General features: G+C 43.9%; 1 long non-coding RNA gene across 1 annotated transcript in view; it reads right to left on the bottom strand.

The window, feature by feature from the left end:
- LOC135100515 (uncharacterized) overlaps positions 1-12,500 on the bottom strand; it is an 18,977-nt gene that overhangs the window by 2,539 nt on the left and 3,938 nt on the right. Inside the window, exon 2 of the long non-coding RNA XR_010268761.1 lies at positions 9,969-10,100. This is a non-coding gene — a long non-coding RNA (uncharacterized LOC135100515). The remainder of the gene's footprint in view (positions 1-9,968; positions 10,101-12,500) is intronic.

Here is a 12,500-nt window from a genome sequence, read left to right as displayed (position 1 = left end):
AGGAACGTCCTGCCCAGGCCGCAGCGAGTGAGAGAGAGAGAGAGCAAGCGTCCAGCCGCGGCCTTTCCCGGGTCGGCGGCCACCCCACGTGACCCAGTTTAATCCCGGCCAGAGTAGTCGAGAACTCAATGCAGTACAAGGGGAGAATATTATTACATATATATAAATACTATAGAACCAAGGATGATGTTACAATCGTTTTAAGGTCACAAGAAGTGAAGTGACATATAACTAGGTATGGGAATAGCAAACAAGTAATGTAAAATAGTTGACTCTTCCGTGGGAGTGGGGATAGTCTCGGCTGCTCTTGCCTTAATGACTCATAACCTAGCTAGCTAACGTAAACTACTAACTTAACAATATATAGATACATTTTCACAATATATACAAGGTAAAATAATAAGAATTAATTTGAGATATACGTCTAGCTTAAAATAGGACTGCATCAAATAAGATATTATTAATATTATAGATGTCTCACGTGTCTGGCCAGGAGGGTATTGTCTATTAGAAAGTGGCGCGTAGGCCTATAAGAAAGGGGTGACTAATTAAATACATATATACACGTGACACCTCCCCCCAAAGGAAAGCGTTGAGATGGCGCAGACAGTGAAACGCTTAAATCTAATGATATTGCTTTAAGTACAGTAGCTCACTGTTAATTTATTGATTACACCTTAAATCTTATAGGTAAATTTGTACAAAATGGGATATGGATAAAATATAATTTATTAATGAGCACGAGACAACGCATCCGCCACGAGGTTTTCCTTCCCCCGTATATGGCGAATCTCAATGTTGTAAGGCTGCAGTGTGAGTGACCAACGCAACAGCCTCGAATTTTTCAGTTTCATTCTTTCTACGAATGTTAAGGGATTGTGGTCTGTTAAAACCAACAGCCGTGATTGACCGATATACACTTTAAAATGTTCGAGGGCCATGAGGAGAGCTAATGCTTCCTTTTCAATGGTTGCATAGCTTCGTTGATAACTTTTCAGTTTGTGCGAGTAGTACCCAATGGGGTGCAGAATACTGTCCTCACCTTCTTGGAGGAGTACGGCACCAGTTCCCAGGTCACTGGCGTCCACCTGTAGGACAAACGGCTTCTGCAAGTCGGGAGCTCTCAGAACAGGAGTGTCAGTTAAGAGGGCCTTTAGAGTGGCAAAGGCATGCTGACCGTCTGGAGTCCAGGCGAACACCCTCTTCGAGCTGAGCATATCTGTCAGAGGGGTTGCCACAGTGGAGAAGTTTGGGCAGAAGCGTCTGTAGTAGGTGGCCATGCCAAGGAACCTCATCAGTGCTTTTTTGTTGTCAGGCACAGGATACTGGGTGATGGCTTCTATCTTGGCGTTCACTGGTAGGACTCGGCCTTGACCCACAACATGCCCAAGGAATGTGACTTGTGCATGTCCAAACTCACTCTTTGTTAGGTTGATGGTGAGGTTGGCTGCGGCGAGGCGCTGGAAGAGGTCACGAAGGCGTTGCAGGTGTTGTCCCCAGTCATCGCTAAACACCACCAGGTCGTCCAGGTAGCACCTTACACCACTGAGGCCCATCACTACATGGTTCATAAGGCGTTGGAAGGAACTAGGGGCGTTCCGCATGCCAAAGGGGAGAACCTTGAAGTGGTAGAGCCCTTCTGGAGTGATGAAGGCCGAGATTTGGGAAGCCCTCTCCGTCAGGCCAAGTTGGTAGTAGCCCTGGAGGAGGTCGAACTTGGAGACGTACCTCGCCCGCCCCAGGTCGTCGATGATGTCGTCCATCCTAGGCAGAGGGAAAGAGTCTGGGACTGTTACCGCATTGACTTTGCGGTAGTCCACACACATCCGCACCTTCCCGTTGGATTTGGGCACCATCACTACTGGGGAAGCCCAGGGGCTCAGGCTCGGCTCGATGAGGCCTTGCTCCAGCAGCCGTTGGACTTCCTGGCGAAGGACCTCCCGCTTCTCGGCGTTCAGCCTATAGGGTGGCTGACGGATAGGAGGAGCGCCTTTCACGTCGACGTCGTGGCATAGCAGAGGGCAGAGGCTGGGGTTGTCGTGGAAGAGCGTCGGATGTTCCTGCAGCAGACGTAGCACTTCAGCAGCTTGTTCCGACGGAAGGTGAGCCAGTTTCTCTCCGGGGTTTTGCAACACCTCAGAGTTACGCAACACTGGGTCTACTACCGCATCAACGCTTTCCTCATGGCCACTCGACACTAAAAGACACTGGCTTTCCCGAGGCGCATTATTTTCAGTATCACTGCTGGTATGAAATGGTTTAATTAAATTTATATGTACCAGTCGGGTTTTCTTCCGACGTTCTGGTGTACTGATCACATAATTCACCTCATTTATTTTTTTAATGACCTTATATGGTCCACAAAACCTTGATTGGAAGGGACTTAGATGGAGGGGTAGGAACACTAGCACTTGGTCACCAGGGTGGAATTCACGGCTTTGCACCTTGTGGGTCTGGTCATAATGAGCCTTCATTTTCACTTGTGCCCCTTGCAAATTTTCTGAGGCAACTCGTTGGGCAATGCACATTCGCTCCCTGAAACGCTTGACGTAAGCAGCCAATGGCACGGCCGCTGACTCGTCAAGGAAGCATTCCTTGAGGGCCTTTAGGGGACCTCTGACCTCGTGCCCATACACGAGTTGGAAGGGAGTGAATCCTAGGGACTCCTGAACACTATCCCTGATGGCAAAAAGGAGGAGGTGGATTCCTTCATCCCAATCCTTCCCTGTCTCTAAAACAAAGGAACGGCACATAGTTTTTAGAGTTTGGTGGAATCTCTCCACTGCTCCCTGGGATTCAGGGTGGTAGGCCGTTGATCTGTACTGCCGGACTCCCAGGGTCGCCATCACCTGCTTGAATAATCCAGAAGTAAAGTTGGTTCCCTGATCGGACTGCACAAAAAGGGGCAGACCGACCTGGGTGAAAAACCTGCTTAGGGCTTGGATTACAAGTTTAGCCGGATGCGGCGAAGGGGAATTGCTTCAGGGTAACGGGTAGCTCTGTCCATAATCGTTAATAGGAAAGCATTCCCTCTGGCTGACTTAGGGAGTGGTCCTACGCAGTCGATGATTATATGGGTAAATGGATCTCCCACTGCTGGAATAGGATGCAAGGGAGCGGGGTTAATGGTTGGGCAGGGCTTGCCCGACACCTGGCAAATCCTACACGATTTACAATATTCGGCCACAGATTTTTTCTGATAGGGCCAATAGAAGTGCATGGATATCTTATGGTGGGTCTTCCTGACTCCCAGATGACCACCTACCCCATCATGTGCTAATTTTAATATATCTCCCTGCAAGGAGCTAGGAATAACAACCTGGTGGATCACCCGCCTGTCGTGATCTGCAGGGACATCTGCTGGGCGGAACTTCCTCATCAAAACTCCTCCCTCCAGATAAAAACAACGGGGAAGATGATCTCTCTCTGAGGGGTCAACAACGTGATCAAAGCACACCTTCAGTTGGGGATCCCTGGCCTGTTCCGCAATTAGAGTGGAGCGGGTTACAGGGCTGCCTTCAATACAATGCACCACAGGATCTGAGTTTAGAGAGGACTCAGGGGGATCTGGCTCCTTACCAGCCTGTTGAAAAAAATCCTGCAGGGAAAATTCCGGACTGAGGGTGTCATGGCCTACAGTATTACCTATGGTCGTCTTGGAAGGGTGTGGCTCTGAAGGAGCGTTGGAAGCCATGCGGCGGCTGGCACTACGCGTGACCACGCACACAGGCGATACCTTGGGTGGCATAGGGTCAAGTGGGTTCCCATGGTTGGTCGAGGGAGCTGTTTGGCCTGGCATATTTTCCACCGTCACATTCCCTAACACCAGAGATACTCCATCCACTGGGAGCTCGTCCACTATACCGGCAGTGATGTAACCAGACACCACAGGTGACTGCAGGTAAATCCGACACAGGGGTACCTCACCCTGAGAGAAGAGCCCTTTGACCCGTAAGGAACCTCCTACCTGGCACTGTGAGAGAGGAGGGACTACCTTCCGCAAAACAAAATTATGGAGAGCACCCGAATCCCTGAGTAGAGTAATAGGTATGGAAGGTTGGGAATCACCATGCAGAGACACTGAACCACTAAAACAGTATGGTTTATAATATTCATGAACATCAGAGGGGACATTATTACAAATATTCTGAAAATTATGGACCTTGCCCAAAGCAGGAATATCACCCGATGGGGACACCGGCTCCACCAAAGGATCACTAGTCTTGCTAACCAAGAGAGCGGGGCTGGCATTATACTTTCCTCTTTTGGGGCATTTATCTTTAAGGTGACCCGTCTGCTTGCAATAGGCGCAGCGGCTCACAAGAAAACATGTGGCAAGAGTATGATTGGGCTTCTTGCAGTAGGTGCAGCCAAGTTGATTGGTAGGGAGTTTGTTAGAAGTGGAACCAGCCGTACGCACATCTCGGTTAGCAGACTCACCTGAAGCAGATGGGGTGAACCTGGGTCGTCCGGACAGATGAGACGTGGAGGCCGATTCCCTGGATCCCATGACAGTGGAGTTAGGCTGGAGGGCTGACTGACTGAGGGGCACCTTGCGGCTGAAATGAACATTGGGTTTAATATGAGATAGTGGTCAGAAGCTGGTCCAGCAGACTCCAGGTCATGCTTTCCCAGCCCCTCCAGATAAGATTGTAATTGAGGAGGCATGCTGGATTTCACTTCTTCATACACAAATAGCTCTAAAAGTTTCTTATAACTTCCCCCAACCCCCTCACTGTCTACCCAGCGTTTTGCTTGGGCCATTTTCTCCCTGAAGAATTCTACGCAAGTCTGGTTGGGTTGTTTGAGAGTGGATCTGAAGATTTTCCTGTAGTGCGAGGGGACACGCTCATAGGCCCTCAAGACAGTGGACTTGATTGTAGAGTAGTCACGGGATTCTTCGGCTGTCAATGCAGTGTACGCCTGTCTAGCTGCCCCGGTGAAGACATTGCTGAGGAGTGGGGCCCAGCGATGGAGAGGCCACTGATGTATGGAGGCATTCTTCTCGAATTGCGAAAAAAAATCCTCTGGGTCTTTCTCACAGAAGGGAGGGACGTACTTCTCAGCTTTATCATCCCGGGACATCTCCCGAGCCCTATTTTGCTCTCTCAGGAGTTCCAGACGGATCCGATCCCTCTCGATGCTGAGCTTGGCCCCCTCAGTATCCCCAATGAATGCAGGGAAGGCTTCTTCTACCTCCTCTTGGCTAAATATGTTTTCATCGACTAGATGCTCGAGGACGATATTTTGAAGATGAGCCTTGTTGAACGAAGCCCTGACTTCCAGCTGGAAGTGGGTAGCCAAGCGGGCCCACTGACTCTTTGGAAGGGGCACAAGAGCTCCAACTGAGGGATTCTCTATAAACTCCTCCAGATCCAACATGTTTGCTAATAAAGAATAGAATTCTAGAACAACTAACTAGCTAGCTAATGGAACAGCCACAAAGAAAGGAACACAAGTAGAAATCACGAAATGGTATCAATATGAAGTGATTTGGTCCCTAAAGGGATAAAACTTAAGCTGCACAGCCACCAGATGAGAGAAGCAGAATGATACAGCTAAAAAGTAAAATGCCAACAATACTAGAATACAGTTACTGAAAAACACTGGAGAACACAGATAAAGGAGCACTGCACCAAGTAGACTACCCCCCCAAAACACGTGGGATGATACAGTACAGCAACTCACAAAATCAGGAACAAGAAGACACTGCCCACCAACACGTGGGAATATTCATACAGTACTAGAATTGATAAAACGTTGACAAAATACGTGGAATGATACAGCACAGCAATCACATGAATCAAAAGTGGATAACCGAAGCACTGATTTATATTATTCATCCATCAAGAAAATCACATCCCGGTCAGGCCCAAATTTGTTGCGCCCCTTCTCCTCCTCTAAGTCGACGAGACTTACCACTTGCTGTGTCGGGAGCTGACCTACCCTGACACCCTCCTTCTCCACCGTTCTATAGCTGATCTCCGTGGTAAATAAGGGGAAGAGACGAACAAGGATCACCACGATCTTCCACACAGTGACAAGAAAAATGTGTAGTTGGGAATGGATGATTGATGAGAAAAAACAACGACGATAGCTTAAGCAACACCGTCTATTCAGGGTAAAAGACACACAGATAACACAACACAATTAACACAATTGAAGGATGTCCTAAGAGGAGGAATTCGTCAAGAACACGAACCCACCTTCCTGACTATCACTATTAACCACGTGGTTACCAAAGCGGCTCTCTCGGCAAGCACAGGGAGGATGAGAGAGGAACGTCCTGCCCAGGCCGCAGCGAGTGAGAGAGAGAGAGCAAGCGCCCAGCCGCGGCCTTTCCCGGGTCGGCGGCCACCCCACGTGACCCAGTTTAATCCCGGCCAGAGTAGTCGAGAACTCAATGCAGTACAAGGGGAGAATATTATTACATATATATAAATACTATAGAACCAAGGATGATGTTACAATCGTTTTAAGTGAAGTGACATATAACTAGGTATGGGAATAACAAACAAGTAATGTAAAATAGTTGACTCTTCCGTGGGAGTGGGGATAGTCTCGGCTGCTCTTGCCTTAATGACTCATAACCTAGCTAGCTAACGTAAACTACTAACTTAACAATATATAGATACATTTTCACAATATATACAAGGTAAAATAATAAGAATTAATTTGAGATATACGTCTAGCTTAAAATAGGACTGCATCAAATAAGATATTATTAATATTATAGATGTCTCACGTGTCTGGCCAGGAGGGTATTGTCTATTAGAAAGTGGCGCGTAGGCCTATAAGAAAGGGGTGACTAATTAAATACATATATACACGTGACATATATATATATATATATATATATATATATATATATATATATATATATATATATATATATATATATATATATATATATATATATATATATATATATATATATATATATATATATATATATATCATTAGTTACACTTTATAATACACTTTATAAAAATTGAAATATTCTGCACTTTTTGAGTCCCAGGGAAGGAGAGAGCGCAATACTCACCCATACACATCCAAAACACACTCAAAACATCCAAAACACACTCAAAATACTCCCAACACCACAAAATCTCAACAAAACTCACCCAAATACACTCAAAACATCCAAAACACACACAAAATACCCAAAACTACCAAGAAAACACATCCAAATACACCCAAAACACGCTTAAAACATCCAAAACATGCACATCACCACAGAAAACACCCCTAACATACCCAAACGCACTCAGAACACCACACACACTCTCAAATACGCTCAAAAAATCCAACACACACCAAGACTCATCTAAAACACTTAAAACACCCAAAATAAACTCAAAACACACTCACACCTCAATACACCCACAAACACACAAAAACACTCCACAACACACTCAAAACACTCCACAACACTCAAAACACGTAAAATACATCTAAAAACAATCTAAACCAAAAATTCAAGCAAAACACACGTGACAACAGCTAATATATATCCAAAACACTCTTAAACAGCTCTAATACAAACTCAGAACACCCACAACACTCCTAAATACACCAAAATCACACTTAAAAAAAAAAAAAACATCAATTATTACAGAGATTTGCAACGCAGCAAGGGGAACTAAGCTAAAGATTGCCTTCTTGCTTGTTTACATATTGAGGAAACTTCAATATTCGCCTAAATTTCTAACTGTTTCCAGACTCAGATGTAAACAAAACCTAAAAGCTAAATAAATAAACCCCCCAAAAAATACCTAAATAACAAAAAAAAAAACTTTAATAAACAACTTCAAGACATTACAGGGAGGAGGAGAGGCAAAGCTGTGAAGGCAATAAGGCTGAATGAGGGGATGGTAGCACCGCTGGGCTCACCTTACGTACTCATGGCTCTCTGGTGCTGCGTGCCAGTGTTTGGTACAGAAAGAAGCTACTGGGAATACGGAAACACTTATTACATTATGCGTGGGGCAAGACTGACCGGCGCCAGCCATCCCCCTCCCTAGTCAGGTCTACCTGTCACTGCTCCTCCCCCCTTCCTCCCCCAACACACACACACACACACACACACACACACACACAGATACACACACATACTCTCTCTCTCTCTCTCTCTCTCTCTCTCTCTCTCTCTCTCTCTCTCTCTCTCTCTCTCTCTCTCTCTCTCTCTCTCTCTCTCTCTCACCTCACGAATATTTCTCAAATCCATAAAGATGATTAGCAAGATTTTCAAGGGTGTTTTCCCATTAATAATGAAGAAATATATCCCCCAAAACTCCCAAAACCCCCCAAAACACTACACAATATACACAAAATATCCAACAACACCCAACAACACCTAGAAAACTCACCCAAACACACCAAACACACGCTTAAACATCCAAAACACACTCAAAACACTCTCAAAACCCAAAAATCTCCACAAAACTCATCCAAACACATTCAAAACATCCAAAACACACACAAAATACCCCAAAATACCCACAAACTCATCCAAACACACCCAAAACACGCTTAAAACACCCAAAACACCGAAATCACCACAGAATATGCCGCTAACACACCCAAATGCATTCAGAACACCCCACACACACTCAAATACACCCAAAAGACCCCGCACACCCCCAAATTCACCCAAATCATTTAAAACACACAAAACAAACTCAAGACACAGTCACACCTCAATTTACCTCCAAACGTAACACACACACACACCCTCTATCAACACTGACACATCTTCTAAACACACCCCAACACACACAAACACTCCTAACCTAACCTAACACACACACGAACATACATCCTCTATCAACACTCTACCGACATTCCTAACCTATCCTAACCTAACTTAACCTCACTCACTAATATTTCATTCCTAACTCGTTCTCTCTCAGCGGAGTGTTGCATTCAGAAAGAGGGTGTGGCTTGCCTGTGTGTGTGTGTGTGTGTGTGTGTGTGTGTGTGTGTGTGTGTGTGTGTGTGTATGTGTGTGTGTTAACCAGCCTTCCTCTCCCTCTCTTCCCCTCACACACACACACAAGTATTACAAACCATAATAATCATAATAGTAGTAATATTAATAATACTAATTTTGAACCTTAATTTTACACATACACACACACACACACACACACACACACCATATCTGAAAATACCACATAGTTCTAAACACACACACACACACACACACACACACACACTGTGGGTATATTTTCAGTTTGTAAACTACTGTAACAATATACACACACACACACATACACACACACATAAATGCATACATCATCCCACACGCACACACACACACTGGATAATATACCTGCTAATAAAAAAAAAGGAAAAGAAGAAGAAGAAGAAGAAGAAGAAGAAGAAGAAGGAAAACAACAACAACAACAACAACAACAACAACAACAACAACAACAACATCAATAACAATAATAATAATAATAATAATAATAATAATAATAATAATAATAATAATAATAATAATGTCATTCACACAAGAGAGAGAGAGAGAGAGAGAGAGAGAGAGAGAGAGAGAGAGATACAGACAGACAGACACAGACAGACAGACACAGACAGACAGACAGATGGACGGATAAGGCCCCTCTACAGAGTTAACAGCTGGGTGTGGGGTTGACAAAAGCTGAAGGAGACGACTCAGAACGCCTAACGTTATACAATGAGATGTGAAGTTTGCAGTTTAGATTATAAGTAAAGGACAGACCGAGGATGTTCAGTGTGGAAGAGGGGGGGTAGTTGAGTGTCACTAAACAAGAGGGGCTAGTTGTCTGGAAGCTTGTGTGGAGATGGTGAATGGAGGAATTGAGTTTTTGAGGCACTGCACAATTCTAAGTTTGCTCTGTCCCAATTAGAAAGTTTAGAGAGACCAGAAGTGAAGTAGTAATGAGAACAAATGAAGACGTAAACAAGGCAGCAAATAGTTTTACCTTGAGTCCTCTCCTGCCTCACCACGGCCATGGAGATATCAATGGGCGTCAGCTGGCCAGTCAGGGGCAGACTCAGGGACACGGCATCCTTTCCCCAACCCCTCCATATCTGACAGGGGGGCGGAGGAAGCGCTGGGGGGAGTGGTGAGAGGAGAATTAATAAGGTAGACAAGTAAACAGTAGTCATATACAGCTAGTTCTCTGTTCACACGCTATGCAGATCAACAAATCAAGCAAACTGTGAATTATTGCAAACAACACAGGTAAAATAGTGGTAATAATGCAAATGACGCATGGAAGCAGTGCAAACAACAAGCAACACATGCAACACTCCAAAATAACTTTCCATATATTTATATTCAACAGGAGGAGGAGGAAGGGAAGAGAACATAACAGAGGAAATCAAGACACAGATGCGACACACACACACACAAACACACATATATATATATATATATATATATATATATATATATATATATATATATATATATATATATATATATATATATATATATATATATATATATATATATATATATATATATATATATATATATATATATATATATATATATATATATATATATATATATATATATATATATATATATATATATATATATATATCACCACCATGACCCTCAACACCCACCAATCACCTTACCACCCCCACACGCCCCCTTCCTGGCAGAACCTTATCTAATCACATGCACATACACACAATATACGAGCAGGAAAATAAATAAATAAAAAAGGGGAGGAGGCAGAAAGGCGCAGGAGTGGGACGGATGGGGTTCAAGATGATCTAACACACACTCACACACACACACACACACACACACACACACACACATACACACACACACACACACACACACACACACACACACACACACACACACTCATACATACATACACCAAACAATGACTGATAGAGACTGGAATGAAGGGGCGTCCCGGCCCCCGTGTGATGACGTCATTGATGACGTCACACTCAAAAATACGTTAAGGAATCCATTTTGAAATTGACCCCTAGCAAAAATGGAGCTAAGCCGGAATGCCTAATATATTCTGACTTGTCAAATAGTTTAACTAATATTGGGAATGTAAAACCATTCCCAGCCTGACTAATAATAAAGATATTTTAAAAGAACCGATTAAAAAAGTGTTGGAACAAACACGATAAAAAAAAACAATGTAAAGTCCACAAATCTATTTTATTAGGAATGCAAAACACTTAAAAAAATCAAAACTATTTTTACAAACAATCAAAAGATAGTTACAAGCTGAAATAAAGAAATAAAGAAATAATAAATGTCAACTTTTCCACCTTTCACACGCCTATAAATCTTTTAAAACTCCACATATTTCACTCAACAGGATCAAAACACACTTTAATAACCTAAAACGATTTTTTGAGCCAATAAAATCTTGCCTAGCGGCTGAAATAATTTTTTTTCTAGGGCGACCTTAAAAAAATAACCGAAAAAAGCAACACTTGTTTACAATAAAACGGCCTCATAATCAACAAATTTCCCTTCACACACTTATGGAAAACATTCAAAACATCACTAAATATTTTTACAAACCATAACAACTCACTTTAAAAGCCACAATATACAAGTTTACGAAATAAAAATATTTTTGGAATCGGGCCAGACCATCATGGCGCCTGAGGGGCGGGGCTTCAGCTGAAAACAAAGATGGCCGCCTCCTCACTAATTATTTAAAGTAATTTTGAAGGCTATATATCTACTTTGACTTAATTGTGTGTGTGTGCGTGCATGTGTGCAAGCATCCTTCCGCACGCGCGCGCGCACGTATGTGTGTGTGTGTGTGTGTGTGTGTGTGTGTGTGTGTGTGTGTCTGTATGTGTGTGTGTGTGTGTGTGTGTGTGTGTGTGTGTGTGTTTGTACGCTATCCAAACATAAAACAAACAAACAAACCTAGTCTTCCCCGCGATATCTGTTTCTTACAGCCTCTTCCCCACCTCTTCTTTCTCTTCCCAGCGTGTGTGTGTGTGTGTGTGTGTGTGTGTGTGTGATTAGGTAAGGTTTTCCATGAATGGGTGCGTGTGGGGGTGATGTGGTGGGGTAGTGGGTCATGTCAATGTTGTTGATCTTCTTGTTGCTATTGTTGCTATTGTTGCTGTTGCTGTTTTTGTTGTTGTGTGTGTGTGTGTGTGTGTGTGTGTGTGTGTGTGTGTAGGGACAGTAACCTAAGGCAAAGTAGCACAATCCCTAAGGGCATTACCGGACACAAGGTACGTCAGTACACACACACTGTACTTATAGGGCTTGCCACACTGCAGACGCTGTGCAGACTGCGGTAATAAGCCGTGTCAACACAAACTATGCCGCTCAATTGTCTTGCAAACGTAATATTAATACAAATCCAGTAACAGTACTGACACTCCACCCGCTCACCTTCACAGCCAGGCCAAAACTGATCCACTCTTGTTTCCTGCCTGCCAACCCGTGACGTGGCGTCTCCCCACTGGCCACACACACACAACACACACACACACAG

The sequence above is a fragment of the Scylla paramamosain genome, chromosome 5 (assembly GCF_035594125.1).
Source record: "Scylla paramamosain isolate STU-SP2022 chromosome 5, ASM3559412v1, whole genome shotgun sequence".
Lineage (NCBI taxonomy): Eukaryota > Metazoa > Arthropoda > Malacostraca > Decapoda > Portunidae > Scylla > Scylla paramamosain.
The sequence above is the reverse complement of the archived record's forward strand: the minus strand, read 5'-3'. Positions and strand labels throughout refer to the sequence as shown.